This window comes from Alligator mississippiensis, chromosome 15, assembly GCF_030867095.1.
Source record: "Alligator mississippiensis isolate rAllMis1 chromosome 15, rAllMis1, whole genome shotgun sequence".
Classification (NCBI taxonomy): Eukaryota; Metazoa; Chordata; order Crocodylia; family Alligatoridae; genus Alligator; species Alligator mississippiensis.
The window spans coordinates 10,002,168-10,018,162 of NC_081838.1; positions in this window are offsets into that span (position 1 = coordinate 10,002,168).

Here is a 15,995-nt window from a genome sequence, read left to right on the forward strand (position 1 = left end):
AGCTCCCAAACTAGGATCCTCCTGCATCCACAGTCCTGACAGGTGCCACATTGCAGGTCTGTGGTTCCCTCTAGCTATCACAGTCCTGAACTCCCTAGTGGAGATTTGGCATCAGCTGAGCTGGGTATTGTTATCCTAGCAGAGTCCTCCAATTTGGTATCTAGGACAGGCCTTGCTAAACTTATACCTGGAACCAAAGAGCAAAAAAATAAAATCACCTTTTCCCAGACCTGTACAAACTCCAGTGCAGTTATAGCCGGGGCGGGCAATTATTTCAGGCAGAGGGCCACTTGCTGAGTTTTGGCAAGCCTTTGAGGGCTACATGACAGGCAGCCAGGGGCAGATAAATATTCATTTTCTACATTTTTTAGGGGCTCCACGGGCCAGATAGTATGGTCTGGTGGGCAGCATCTGGCCCGCGGGCTGCATTTGCCCACCCAAGTTATAGCCTAATGGGCTGCGCTGCCCTGCCTTCCTGCAGACAAAGCCAGGAGTGTAATAAAAGTGCATATCCTCTAAATGCAACTCAGGAACACCCTCTGCATGCCCTTGGGCAAGCCCCTGCCCTCCCTCTCCCTGCCTCAGTTTCCCCACTCCTGCAACAGCAGCCTCAGGCCCAGTGACAGAGGGAGTATGTTACTGTCCGTAGTGGCCCAGCCGAGATGCAGACCTCATTAATGCTACGCACTGCACAAACACAATGCCAGCCTCCGTAAGCTCAGAGCTGACAATCTAAACAGACAAGACAGACGAGGGGTGGAACAGGAAGTGGAGGCAAGAAGTGATTTGCTTAGGGCCACCCAGCAAGTCAGTGGCAGAGCTGGGAGGTGCCCTAACTGCCCCCCTCCCCCCCCCCCACCCCAGCCTGTCCAGGGGCAAGGGAATTATGCTGAGACTCCCCACATTTCATTGCACTTGTGAGTGCTATGCACACATCGCACTTGTGACCCATACACAACAATAGAGACAGCGGCAAATGCAGCCTTTCAGAACCCCTTGCTAAATTAATTTCCCTCCTGGTCCTCCATTTGCAAAGCAGTCTGCAAACAGATCAGGGCTCAGTGATGATCACTGGGGCTCCCCGGGCAGCTTCCACCTGGGGCGGGGATGGGGTCTGCCTGCATTTCCAATAGGCACTGCCATTCTGCAGGTAGCAGCAGAAACAGTCTGATTCATATGAATGCAATGTCTGGTGGCTAAGGGACAGCCCAGGACACCTGGGGACTTCTCCCATCTCCAAGACAGGATCATGGTGTGGCAAGAGGCAAGTGGCCTTCCCTCTCTGTGCCTCAGTTTCCCCATCCAGACAAGAAGGAAGATCATGTGACTCACCTCTCACTAGAAAATCATGCCCCACAGAAGCAGCAGTGTTAACGTCCTTGTATTTTAGAGGGTTGGTTTCGTAGTTTCTAGGGTCAGAAGGGACCTGAGTAGATCATCAAGCCCGACCCCCCTGCCCTGGGCAGGAACGAGTACTGGGATCATAATACCCCAGCCAGATATCTATCCAACCTCCACTTGAAGACCCCCAAGGTAGGGGAGAGTACCACCTCCCTTGGAGGCCCATGCCAGAGCCTGGCAGCCAAAACTGTAAAGTAATGCTTCCTAATATCAAGCCTGAACCTGCTCTCAATCAATTTGTGGCCATTATTCCTTGTTGTCCAGGTGGTGCCTGGGGGAACAGAGCCTCACCTATTTTCTGCTGGTCCCCCCTGGTGAGTTTATAGACGGCCACCAGATCCCCTCTCAGCCTTCTCTTGTGGAGGCTGAATAGATTCAGGCCCTTTAGCCTCCCCTCGTAGGGCCTGCCCCGCTGCCCCCTGACCATGCAAGTGGCCCTCCTCTGAATCCTCTCCATGTTGTCCACATCCCTCCTGAAGTGCGGCGCCCAGAACTGGATGCAGTACTCCAACTGTGACCTGACCAGTGCCGCATAGAGGGGAAGGATCACCTCCTTGGACCTGCTCGTGATGCATCTGTAGATGCACAACAAGGTGCAGTTAGCCTTGCTGGCCACTTCCTTGCATTGGTGGCTCATGTCCATCCTGGAGTCAACAATGACTCCAAGATCCCTTTCTACTAAGAAAGGTGTTTCCCAGCCTATAGGTGTGTTGCTGGTTCCTTCGCCCTAGATGCAGCACCTTGCACTTGTCTGTGTTGAACTCCATCCTATTCTCATTTGCCCACCTCTGTACCGTCTAGATCTAGCTGGATGTTGTCCGTGCCCCCCACCTTCCAGTGTGCCCACTTCTCCCCGCATCTTTGTGTCATCAGTGAACTTGGACAGCGTGCCTTCCATGCCCACCTCCAAGTCGCTGATGAAGATGTTGAACAGTGCAGGCCTGAGGACCGAGCCCTGGGGGACCCCACTGCCCACATCCCTCCAGGTCGAAAATGACCCGTCCACCACCACTCTCTGGGTGCGACCGTCCAGCCAATTTGTGACCCATCTGACCGTGTAGGCATCAATGCTGCCTTTTTGTTATCCCTAATTCTGGTCACCAGCCCTAGCTCCATCTCTGCCTTGGCCTTCCTAACCTCCCTGCAATCACGAGCAACGGAGGCATAATCCTCCTTGGTGATAGCCCCTTGCTTCCACTGGTTGTATGCCACCTTTTTGGCCCTTGGGCCCTCCTGGATGCCTTTACTGAGCCAAGGGGGCTTTTTAGCACTCTTGCCCCCTTTGGTTCGCATTGAAACCGACTCCCTCTGAGCTCAGAGGATCATCTCCTTAAGGAACAACCATCCATCCTGGACTCCCATCTCATTGAGGCTCTGAGTCCCCAGTGTCTCTCTTACTAATCTCCTTAGCTCATTGAAGTCGGCCCTCCTGAAGTCAAGGACTTTTGCCTAACTGCTTGTTTTCACCACCCTGCGCCAGATAGGAAATTGCAGCAGACAACGGTCACTAACGTCCAGGTAGTCGAGCACCTGCAGATCCCTCATCAGGTCATCCAAGGACCAAATCCAGCAAGGCATTTCCTCTGGTGGGACTGTGTACCTCATGGGTTAGGTGGAGGTCCTGTATGCAGTGCTGCCCTTTTGTTCCCAAGCACCTCCCCTGGGTTTGGGATGTGGGTCCCTGCTGACCCTCCTGGGTGTTTCTCCCTCCTTGCGAGAGATGGGGGCCCAGTGAAACCAAAACAGCTGCCCAGAGGCCAGGCTCCTCTTTGCCAGCTCCTGGGACAGGCCCAGCACATCCTTCACCTGAAACCATCTTACATAAGCAGGATCAGCACCTGGAAGAAAGTTAATACTTTGCAATTCTATAGGTCCTTTCAGCCCTGGAAAGCACAGGAAACAGGACGGCCTGGTAGGGAAAACCCCACTCCCCTCCTGGAAGTGGAAATCCTGGCTCTAGCCACGCTCGCTCTCTCTTTGCCCAGAGCCAGGACGAGGACCCAGGAGTCTGGCCTCCCAGCATCGCCTGCTCCCTTGGAAAACACGAGAATAAAACGCAGGAGTCCCAGCTCCCTGTTCTCTGCTTTAACCATTAGACAATACTACGGAAACACCATTTGCATGCTCCCTCCAGCCTCTGTCAGCCGCCCGGTCTCCTGCTCCCGGCAGCCTCCCTCAGTGACCCATGCAGACATGATATGTGGGTGGAGTTGCCAAAGCCAAATGAAATCCATCCTGGGTGTGAGCTGCCCTTCAAGATGATTCAGAGGATGCTCCAGCAAGAGCCTGCTGCTTTAAGGCTGCTTGAAAACAAGCTGGAAGCCTCTCACTGAAAACCCGGGAGGGAAAGCAAAACTTTCCAAGACCAAATGGAGAACGGTCCCAAGGTGGTCCCAACACCCCCCAGCCTACAGAGAAACAGCACTCACTACCTCCTGCTGAATCTGTCTGGGCAATGGGACAGCAGTCAGATGTCTCAGCAGGCCAGAGGACTCCTCTGGCAGAGAAAGGGGGGCCTGCAGCTCCCCCCCAACTATCCCAGGACATCTGTGGAAACCACTTTCATAGTCATAGAAAAGTAGGGCTGGAAAGGATCATGGAGTCTGGAGGTCATCAAGTCCAGCCCCCTGCCTGAGGCAGGATCATCCCAATCCAAATCATCTGCTACAGATCCATCATCTAATAAGCTCTTAGTAAAATTACTGTCAACCCTGATGCAACACAAGACATCACACCCCAACCTGCCCCAGGTAAAGCAGGAGAACCATGGCAGCCAATGTCCTGCTTCTATGAAATGCTGTCAGTGTATGCTCAACTGTCCATGCCAGTGTCACCAGGGGGTAAAATTCCTTCCTGACCCCAAATATGATGATCAATCTGGCCCTGAGCCGAGGGACAAGATCCTCCATCCAGTATCCTCCAGCTTTGGTCCCAGCAGGAGCATTAGCACACCGCGGTCAGCCCCCAGCCTTGGCTACACCCAACACCCAATGCCTCTGAGGAAGGCTAAAAACACCCTGACATATGGAGCAGAAAGGGGAGGGGGCAACCAGCAGAGCCCAGAAGCCTGGGAAATACTCACAGTACAACACAAGCACAGCTAGGTATAGATCATCCCTGACCAGTAGCTGTCCACCCTCTTCTTGAACACCTTCAGTGATGGCAAAGCCACAACTTCCCCAGGCGTCCATCCCACACCTCCCTACTCCAATGGGGAAGAAGTGTTTTCTGGATACCCAATCTAAACCTACTTTGCTGAAACTTCAGGCCATTGGTCCACATCCTCCTCACTGCAGCAGGAGAGAAAAGATGCTTTCCCTCTTCTTTACGGCAACCTTCAAGTATTTGAAGATTGTCATCGTGTCTCCACTTAAGTACCTTTTCCGCAAGCTGAATATGCCTAGCTCCTTCAGCCTCTTCTCGTATAACTTGCTTGCCAAGCCCTTGATCATCTTTTTTTACCCACCTCTGGACCCTCTCTAACTGCTCCAGAACCTTTTAAAATGTGGAGCCCAGAACTGTATGCAGTATCCAGATGAGGTCTAACCGGGGCCGAGTAGAGAGGTAGTATCACCTCCTGTGTCTTGCACCTACTGCTTCTATCGATGCATCCCAAAACTGCGTTCACCTTTCATGTGGCTGCATTACACTGCACTCGTATTGGGTCTGTGGTCTACCAAGACTCCCAGGTCCTTTTCCATAGTGCTGCCATCGGGCCAGGTGTCCCCCGTTTTATATTTGGGATTATTCCTCCCTCCACATTAAAGCCCCAGGACAGCAGTAGCTTTGCCTGCCTGCCTGCCTGCCTGCCAGCTGGTGGTGGGCACAAGAGACCATTAAGGTCAGCTTCCTGGGACCTCATGATAAAGGGAACTAGAAAGTCTGGTTTGAAGGACTTGGTCCTGTGTGGCCCCAGGAGCTCAGATAGGCAAGGTAGGGCTAAGCAACTTCCACACTGCCGCATCTCTTCACCACAGTTGGGTGATTTAGATACAGGTTTTCTTCTCTCTTATGAGCTTGGGATAAGGGAAAATAGCCACACTACAAAATAATAGGTATCCCCTCCTCCTCCCACCCCGCTCTGTGGCCACACTGGTGTTGTCCTCACTCGTGGATGGTGCTAAGAGTGCTGGGAGCACATCCCCTGGTGCCTAGCACTACAGGATGCTAAGCTGCTCTCTTGAATTGATTAAAGGTGGCCAAGAAGGAGTGGCTTCCGCCCCTCACCCCGTTCAAACTGGCCAAGTCCCATTCCCCACATCACTGCAAAGGAGGGACAGACTTACTGGCACGTGCAGACAGGGGAACACCTGAGATACCACAAGTTAACACTGCAGTGAAGAGAAGTCCAAACTCTCCAACTTCAGTAGGCACCACTGGTCTCAGCCTCTTTAATGAGGCTTCCTGCATCACTTGCTGGGAGTGAAACACATCGGCGTTGGGATCTGCAGGAGGGGGAATAGGGATCATTGTGGAGATGGGGTTTGCCGAGTGCTAGCTGCACGGACCCTCGGGAAGCTGAGCAGCCGCAGCTGGAGGAGGAGTGGACGCTGGAGGAGGTCGAGAGGACCCTCCAGAGTTTCAAGACTGGTAAGACTCCTGGGTCGGACGGCCTTCCCAAGGATTTTTACCTGACCTTCTGGGACCTGGTGAGCCCCGACCTGCTGGAGCTCTTTTGAGAGCACCTGCAGGAGGGCCGCCTGGGAGCAGGGATGGCCCGGGGCTTCGTGACCCTACTGTATATGGAGGGCCCAAGGGAAGAGTTGAAGAACTGGAGGCCTATCACCATCCTAAACGTTGACTATAAGCTGCTGACCAAAGTCTTGGCCGAGCAATTTAAATCCATCCTAGGTGCCGTCATTCACAAGGATCAGTCACGCAGGGTGCCAGGGCACCAGATCCGCGGGGCCCTGCTACAACTGAGAGATGTGCTCCAGCTGGGATGGGACAGAGGGCAGAGCGTCGCTGTACTGAGCCTGGACCTGGAGAAAGCCTATGATAGAGTATCGCACCGGTTTCTCTTTGAGACACTGAAGCAGATGGGAGTCCCCCCCGTCCGTCACCAGTTGCATAAGGACCCTGTACGTGAACGTGAGCAGTGAGGTGCAGGTCAACAGGCTCTTGAGCGCACGGATCGCAGTAGAGTCAGGGGTCCGGCAAGGCTGCCCGCTCTCCCTGATCTGGGCAATCGAACCTGGGACTTTTCCCGATCTGTGCAATCGAACAAGGCTTCCCACTCTCCCCAATCTGTGCAATTGAACCCCTGGCCCAGCACAGCAGGCAGGACCCTGGGATTCGTGGAACCGAGATCCCAGGTGGCAGCAGAAAAGAGTCCAAAGTCCTGACCTACATGGACGATTTGAACATCCTGTGCTGAAGCAAGTGGTCAGTGGAAAGAGCACTGCGGCACACACAGGTCTACGAAGCAGCAGCAGGGGCCAAGCTCAACCTGAGTAAGAGCACCTATCTTCCTGTGGTTGAATTCAGGGACCTGGAGTCCCTGGGAGTCTCCGTCCCCTGCAAGGGGGTCAAGATCCTCGGAGTGGAGCTTGACCCCGAGCTGAATGGAAGGAAAGCACGGGAGAAGACCGAGGCCAAGGTTAAGCAGAGGTTGGGTCTGTGGCACTGGCGCTGCCTCTCTATTGGGGTGGGGGTGCACGGCGCTTATGAAGGCGGTGTTGCTACCAGTGCTTCTGTGCACCACGCTGGTCTTCCCTGCTTCTAAGCACATCGCCCACAGAATCCAGAGAGCGATGTGCATCTTCTTTTGGGGATCCAGATGGGAAAAGGTAGCTAGAAAGACCCTGTACAAGACCAAATGAGCTGGGGGCCGGGGAGTGCCAGGCATCCTCCTGTTCCCGTGGGCAAGATACACAAGCCAGATCTGTAAACTGGAGATGGGCACAGAGTCCAAAACGGCCTGTCTCATAAGCTATTTTGCAAGACACCTCCTGAAGCTGTGGAGGGTGTTTGCACCAACCAGCGGGAGACTGTGGCTCATGGACCCACCGCGGTTGTACAAGACCCTGAACGAGCCCCGCAGCAGGTACAGCCTACAGAACGCAGGCCCTGTGACATGGTCAACCGCAAAATGATACAGGAGGAGACGAAAAATCAGAGACATACTGTCGCCCGTGGACTTGCTTCCAGGTGATGGTTGTCAAGCCGTGTGAAAGCCTATCTCCCGCATGGACCTGTGGCAGGACCACAGAGACCTGAGCTGGCTGATAATCCACGAGCCTTCCCAGTGAGGGCACGGAGGCACAGGGAAGGGCAGCGAGGTAGCCTGAGCTATCCGAGGGCAATCTGCCAAGGGGCCACAGAAACCACTGACCACCTCTTATGGCTCTGCTTATATGCCAAGGTGTGGAAAAAGGTAAAGCAGCTCTGCAAAGCAGTGACAGGGGCCGGACAACTGACCAGAGAGACGGCGCTGTACAGACACCTAACTAAATACCAGGGGAGCCCATCAGCCCGCTTTGATCAGCTCGTGTCCTGTATCTGGAGTGCCCTGTGGAAGTCCAGGAACCTCCTGATGTACAGACACACGGACCTCAAGGTGGTAGACTGTGTTGGCTCTAAGCAAACTCCAGTCCTATCACCGGAAATTGGTAGCAGAGGACAGCGAGGACACAGGCAACGCCACCTGGCAAAGGGACACCTGGCACGGGCTTGTCAAAGACCCCCCAGAGGGGGGATGGACAGCGACAGCAAAGAGGACAACGAGGTAACCAGACCTGGAGACAGACACGGTGATAGCAGCGGTGACAGCAACACTGAATTAAGTGAGATTTTAAACCCTGAAATTGGGGCAAGGACTAAGGAACGGTGTAATCGGGTTAGGGAAAAGCCTGCAGATGGGTGCGCAGAGTGCAGCTCCACAGGTGCATGTATTGTAACAGGTGCACAGGTTTGGTTTGTGGGTTAAGGCATGTGAAGAAAAGTTGCTAGAAGATGTGTATATATATATAACTCCTATGTGGTGTGTGTGTGTGTATACACACACACACACACACATATATATATATATACACACATACACACACACACACACACACACACACATATATATATATACACACATACACACACACACACACACATATATATATATATACATATATAAAACTTCTATGTGTGTATATATATATATATATATACACACACACACACACACAGAACTTCTATGTATATATATATATATATATATATAGACATATATTTTTACAAAAAAGAACCCACCCCAAAACCTGCAAATCCAGACAGTAGCAAGATCTAGGTTAGGAAACAGGTTTTCAGTGGTGCCTAGCTCCCAAAAGCTCCTTTGCAAATGCCAGTCCCAGATCTTATGCCATCACACCACTATGGGGGTGGTGAAAAGAAGTGAGAAGGTTTTAAATGCTTTCCTCACTGTTCCTGGAATATCTGACACTGGTTGCTGTCACCTCCTACAATTTTATCCTGAGTCTTACCATAGTTTAGTACCTAGCATAAAGTCCCGGCTTCTGGATTCATGTGAAAGCAGGACAACTTCAAATGTCACCTTACAAACCCCCCCTCCCAAAAGGTAATCCAAGACCTTCTGTTTGTAGCAAAGACCCTGAAATAGGCTCTTCCCAATGACAACAGAGGAAGACAAAAAACCCTAAAGCTGTTCTTCATTTTAAAAGTCTCGTGGGTTTTTTTCAGGCCTGACTAAAGACTTCTGTGCATGGTCACAGATGGCATTTTTGCTAAAACACTAGCTAAAGCAGGCATGGGCAAAATACAGCCTGTGGGCCTGTTTGGATCCAGCCTGCGGCTGCCCCCATGGCACTCTGCATGGGGCTGAGAGGCTCAGGGCGGCTAGTGCCACACTCCCACCCATGCCTGTCGGCCGTGACCCTGACGCCTGCCCTGGCCCTGGCCCTGGCCTCAGCCAGCACGCACAGGTTCCCAACAGGGCTGCTCTTGGTGTGGCTGCAGCTGCCCCAGTGCTGCTCCGGTCCCCCAGCCTCCAGCGACTCGTCCTCCTCCTTCTCGTGCCCCTGCTGCACCACTCTGGATGGAGAGGAAGCTGCAGCCAGGTGGCTCCAGCCCCAGCAAGTGGGGCTCCAGCTCCCCGCTGCCTTTCACCCACTCCACCCGCCCAACACGATGAACAGCCACCCGCCGGCAGCGGGGAGATGCTTGCAAGTCTGGGGGGAGCCAGGATGCTGCGGGTTGGGAGCAAGGTGCACCAGCATGGTCTGGGGGACAGGGGACTGTGGGTTGGAAGTGAGGGGCAGCAGCAGAGCTGGGGGGGCTTTGGCTTGGGAGTGAAGGGCAGGGAACGGGCATATCACTGCCCCTCCCCACAATCATACTGCCCCCACTCCCTCCGTGACAGGTGTTGTCTTTTTTGAAACTGGAAATATAGTAACCCTAACTTAGGGGGTGTTGGTGAGCTGTTGCAGGGGGTGGGAGGAGTTGCTGACCCGGCCCACAACAGCTCATTAACACTCCCTGAGTGGTTCTCCAGCTAAAATAATTGCCCATCCCCTGTATAAGCACTTCTTCTGTTTCATAGTCTGATCTCTCAATTCCTTCCCCTCCCACCTGCCTTCTGCTACAGGCCCACAGGTGCTGCTGCGTCAGTCATCTGTGAGCTAGCCAGGAAACAGCTCATGCAGCCACTTACACCTTAATAGACACCCTTCCTGCTGTTGCAATCAGCTAGTCTGGCTTTGCAATGGATATTTGGCGTGTAATTTGTATTAAAACCAAAGGAGCCAATCAAAAGTTGGGCTCCGCGGTGCTGGGCATTGCACAAACAGGTTGGCGACGTGTTCACTGCGTGGTTCATGCAGGTGATAGGCGCCTTGCCTGGTTGTGAGCCGGGGCAGTGCAAAGGCACACTCGAGTTACAGCGGCTGCACTCACTTTTGCGCATCACTAGGATCCCTGAGGGCATATCCCTTGGTTCCTTAGGGTGCAATGAGCTGAGCTACTGCGGGGTAGTGTCCCGGGAAATTATGGGAAGATGTCTCGGTCTTTTGCGGAACACAAGGAGGAACTGTGGGAAGGCATTGGAAGACGGTCAGGACTGCATCCTCACTATAAATTGCAGAGGCTACCGGTTCCAATGCACTTAAACTTTAGCCTGTAACCCCAGCTGGCTGGAATGTAAAGGTGGGTGTCCTATCTGGCATTCATGCATTTAACAGCCTGAAGACTTCAAGCCCCCGGGGACAGGCCTGCACCCATGAGTTCTCCTCTAGGCCTTCTCTTGGGAACAGGAGGCAGCAAGTTCGCCCCTAAATCCACAAACTCTCCAGGTCCCCTGCTTCCTCCCTCCTGGGCTTCTTTGAGCGTACACTACTTCCCTCTTCTGGAAGGAATACATAAAGACACAGTGGAGATGTCCAAGGTAAAGGAAAAAAAGGAGAAAGCAAGGAAACCCTTGTGTCCCCTGTACATATGTTCACAACACTTACTTAAAAGGAGGTTCCTCCTGCTCTTTGGGGTATTACCAAACCCTGACAAAGCTGCAGCAGCTACAAGAATGATCCTGGACCTTCGGCATCTCCCCGATCCGGTGTCCCTGCCTCCCTGGCACATGTTAGCATCTGGCATCGGTCCCATCAATCAGCTGAAAGGCTGATCCTTCCAAGTTTCTACCTCTCTCTTATTTCACAAGTTCCCACTCTTTTTATTTTTTTAGGGGCCTGCCCCTGCAAGTGCCACAAGGAGGTCCCAGGCTACATCCATACCCAGAAGGAGCTGAAAGCACCCAGCACCATGCTGGATCAGTGCCCCCGCCCCATACCGCCTCTCCCTCTGCTTTGCATTGAACTTCACCTTATTAAAATCCCTGGCACTGTCCTCCAGGATCTGTGCCTTGTACTGCTTATTTAGCAGTAATCCTGTTTGACACAACAGGACTGGATTTGAACCCAGTCCTGGGGCAGCTCCAGGTTTATACAATGGTCCCTTGTGTCGCCGGGAGGTATCAATCCATAAAAAAAGAAAAGAAAAAAAAAGCAACCCAACAGTTCTTACTGACAACAAGCACGCTGTTCAATACTGCTCAAGCAAAACATAGCAAGGGTTTCCAAGATATTGCGTTTCCAAGAACTGCTAGAGGCCACTACTTGTTGCCTATCAGTCATGTTCCCTTTGTTAACAACACCTATTATCATTCCCTCCTACCACTGACTCATCTGGAGTCAGGGGCAGGAAGTGTATTGCAGGCTGTTTGTTTGGGGAGAGGTGTGTGCCCTGTCATTGCACAATTACACCTAATCTAATAAATTCTCTTGAATGGCTTGGTAAAGCAGCCACATTTGCAAATCCAAAATCTAGGACGCTTTTGTGGCAGAATTTTTTATGGTGACAACAGTCTGTCAACAGATATGTACTTATCTTTAAGGAAAAGACACTTGTTACCTGGGGGGGGGGGCGTGTGTGTGTGTGTGTGGGCATGTCTACATGTGCCCCTGAATGTGCAGTTGGTACTGCGCAGTCATTTAGTATTTGCTTTAGCAAGTACTAAATGACTGCACAGTCCCAGCAATGCACGGGGCATTTGTTACCCTACTAAACAGTAGTGGCAGCGTTGCAGGTAACGCCCACTGATGTAGCATCTCATGTAGACGCACCCTGTGTGATACACATACAAGCAAGGTTCTTTGGGCAAATGTGATATCTTTTATTAGCCCGACAAAATAGTTGGAAAAAGTGTTCTTTGCCAGCTTTCGGGGACAAACACCCTTCTTCGGGCATAGGGAGCGTCTGATGGTGTTTTGTGTTCTCCTGGATGGAAGAGAAGCCAATATGCAGAATGTAGGTCTGTGAAAATGCAAATGCAAGATTATATCTATATGTATACACACACACACACACATATACACACACACACCTATCTATATATATATATATATATACACACACATATACACACACACACCTATCTATATATATATATATATATATATACACACACATATACACACACACATCTATATATTATATACACACACACACATCTATACATACATATATATGTATGTGTGTGTTTGTGTATACAGACACACACCTATATATACATATATAGGTGTGTGTGTGTGTGTGTTTGTGTACACACACACACACACACACACACATATATCTTCCCTTCATGTTTATCATCTGCCTAGTGCAGGGGGCTGGACCCGATGATTTTGCAAGGTCCCTTCCAGCCCCTAACAGTCTCTGAATCTCCGAATCTAGTGGCACCTGATATTAAGTAAGACAAACACCTCGCTCCAAACAAGCCGCCTGGAATACATTTCCTGTCCCTAACTCCAAATGAGCCAGTAGTAGGAGGGAATGACACTAAGTGGCTTCAACAAAGTGAACACAGCTAAAGTGAACAACATCTATACCCTATTGAGTTTATTACTTGGCAGCTCTGAGGGTTAGCAGGAAGGCACACAAGGAAGCCCCTAGCTAGAACAAGGATGGGCTCATTATCTTAACAAGCAAGTGAATCTTGAGGCATAATTTGTCATGTAATTGCACCAGCACACCTACTATTAACTGTTTTATTTGCATGTAGAAGGAACTTTGATTTATGGACAGGCTCTGCACCAATCATGTTTCCCTAAGCCTGTTACCCAAGGTTGATCCTTAACCTGAAACCTTTTCAAACTTTTGGAAAATTATTAGCTACATCATTTTTACCTTGCCTAAAAAGACAAAAACAAACTAGTCAGTCCCCTTGTCAAAATGTTATAGAAAAGAATCTGGGTGAAAATTCAACAAAAACTCAACAGTATTTGCTGTACAGATTGACCGAGAACTCTATCCCTGCTATCAAATGTCAGGATACCGATTATGCCACACAGCCTTCATCTCAATGGGGTCAGACCCACTCAGCTGTGGGCAAGTCTACATGAGACGCTAACTGCACAGTAGCCTAATAACACTGTGCAATAGCATGCCAGGCAAAACCATGGGTGACTGGTGCCGCCTTATTCAGGGTGGGGCACATGCCCCCCCAGCAACCAGTCAGCAACTGGGGAGGTGCCTCTCCCCCTCCCCCCTGCAGCCAATCTTGCTGGAGGGGAGGCAGGGTCCCCCTGAGGCCGATTGTGAAGCATCCGCTTCTGGGAGTGGCTGCGGCTGGTTCTGGGAGTGCCATGACACTCCACTCCCCGGCCAGCGCTTGCAGGGAGGATACCAGTGCTCCTGCCTGACCCCTACCCATTGCCTAAGCAGCAGTGTGGCTGGTCAGGGAGGCACTGGTGCTCTTGGGGGTGCACGTGCACCCCTGTGCACCCCTTACATGTTGCCACTTGGCAAAACCTATGCTAATACACTGCTGCACAGTAGTATTAGGTAGGGCTGTGTGAAACAGCACCGTTTCGCTTCGACTTCTGTTTCGATGGATCAGTGTTTTGTTTCATTTCAAAAGCACTGTTCCGTTTCGTTTCATCAAAACAGATTCTCTGTTTTGATGCTGTTTCAACATTTTGCCCATTGCCCGCAATGGGGAAGCACGAAACTGGGGAAGAAGCAACCTCCTGTGATCCCAGAAAGATTGGGGCCCGCATCTGGGGGAGGAGGCAGGCAGAGCCCCGCAGACCCCCCAGGGGTGCAGGCAGGAGGCTGCCGCTGCCGCCTGGGACCAACAGTAGCAGGGCACTAACGTGCCTGCTCCTTTAAGGGCAGAAACTACCTAGGGAGAGGGCCCTAAGAGCCAGACAGGAGCCCACAGGTGCAGGTTACTATGACAACAGGCTAATGAGTAAATTAGCCTGCACCTGGTCAGCTGACAGGAAGAGGCAGGGCCCTGGATATATATAAAACCCAGGGCTGGGACTAGGAGACCAGGTACTCCTGGTAGGATTAAGGGGCTCCAGGAGCTAACCAGGTGCCCTGGCCTACAAGGCACTTAGTGCTGGGGGGAAGTTTGACTCTCTAAAGGGACAGAGCACACCCTGAACTGCTTATAGCCCAGGGGCTCATGTTTAAGTTGCTGTTTATAAAAACCAGAGGATCGGGCTGAGGCTATTGGGGAAGGAGGAGGCCTCATTGGGGACCCACTACAGTGTGGGGACCCCAGCACCAGACAAGGGTGCAGCGATAAGGGGGTGAGCAGACCCCAGTGCCAGTGTGGGGCACAGAGACAGGGCTGCGGAGAGCCCAGTGCAGACAAGGGGCCAAGCTATAGCAAGGCCCAGGAGAGACGACATTTAAATGCCATCTGCAAGGCTTGGGGCATGGCAAAGAGACACTTTTGGAGCCACGCATCTAGCCCATACAGCTGAGGGTGTCCCGTGAGGCATTCATTTTGAGTGGGATCCAAAAAGGGATCCAAGAACCCACATGGTTCAGCGGGGTCCAGCAGGACCATGTCCAGGCAATAAGATCAAGGGCAGCCTCCCTATATTATATTAAGAGCAAGACATGGCAGATAAGAAAGAGGGTGCCTGTTGGGCAGGATTGGCATGGTCAAGGAGCCCTAGGGGTACCACAGCCATCCCAGGGGACCCCATCCCGTGACGCCAACGCTGGGAGCTGAGCTGGTGGAGGGAAGCGAAGTGCAGCCCCAGGACTGTGCTCCACTTCCCCCCACCAGGCTCAGTTGCATGGGGTGGCAACCGAGCCCAGTGCAGGTGGAGGGCAGAGCACAGCCCCAGGGCTGCACCCGACCCCCGCACTGGGCTGCCCTTAATGCACATTAAAAGTGGCAAATTTTAGCTAATTGCACCTAAGTTTGATACCTGCAAATACAGGTATCAAATTTAGGCGTGATTAGTTAAAGTGCATTAACGCACATGACTCAGCACTAACTTTAGTACCAGGTTTGCCTTGTCACTAGGGGCACGTGGCAGGGCTGTAGGGACTTGGCACTAACTTTAGTGCCAAGTCCCTGCACGGGTAGGCACCTGCCGAAAATCACTTCACTCGCATTAAACTTAGCCGTGCGTAAATTCATGTGTAGACGCGCCCTGTGTGTCCTATTTCCCACACTGCTAACAATCAATGGAGCTTCTCCTTTTGCGAAGTCAGCGAGGTCTGGGCTTTTGGACCAGTGGCATCTGAGACCTACAGTCAGCGTCACAAGCTCACAGCCTGCAGTGCAGCAAAGTTGCAGGTAGCTGGAAACGTGGTATAATTCTTTGCTAGCTGCGTGGCAGCCAGCTTAAGGGCCCAGTCCACGCAAGAGCTGCCCTCTAACAGCCTTTGCCACTTGTCAAACGATCCCTGTTGACGCAGGTGTCCCTCTGGCTTTTCTTATTTGGTCAAAACACATTCCTGACAGTCCCACCCAATGTGTTTACATTCACGCTTGACGTCTTAACTGATTTTTAGCCCAGCTGAAAGGGGCAGGATTCTCAGCCTCAGGGCTTGAACTTTCTATATACAAGACACGTGCAGCACGGGACTAGTGTTCCTCTGCTCACTGCCCCGCTGGCCTGCTTTAGCCGTGGAGGGAGCCACCAAACTGTGACGGGAGTTCGGTCTCCAGGTCTTTTTCCATCCTGGGCCTCTTTAGCACACTGCATCCATGCCTTCCTGCTCACGCTCGCGTGAAGCTGCTCTGAGGTTGTCCCTCGTGCCTGCCTTCAGGACACCGAAGACAGAGG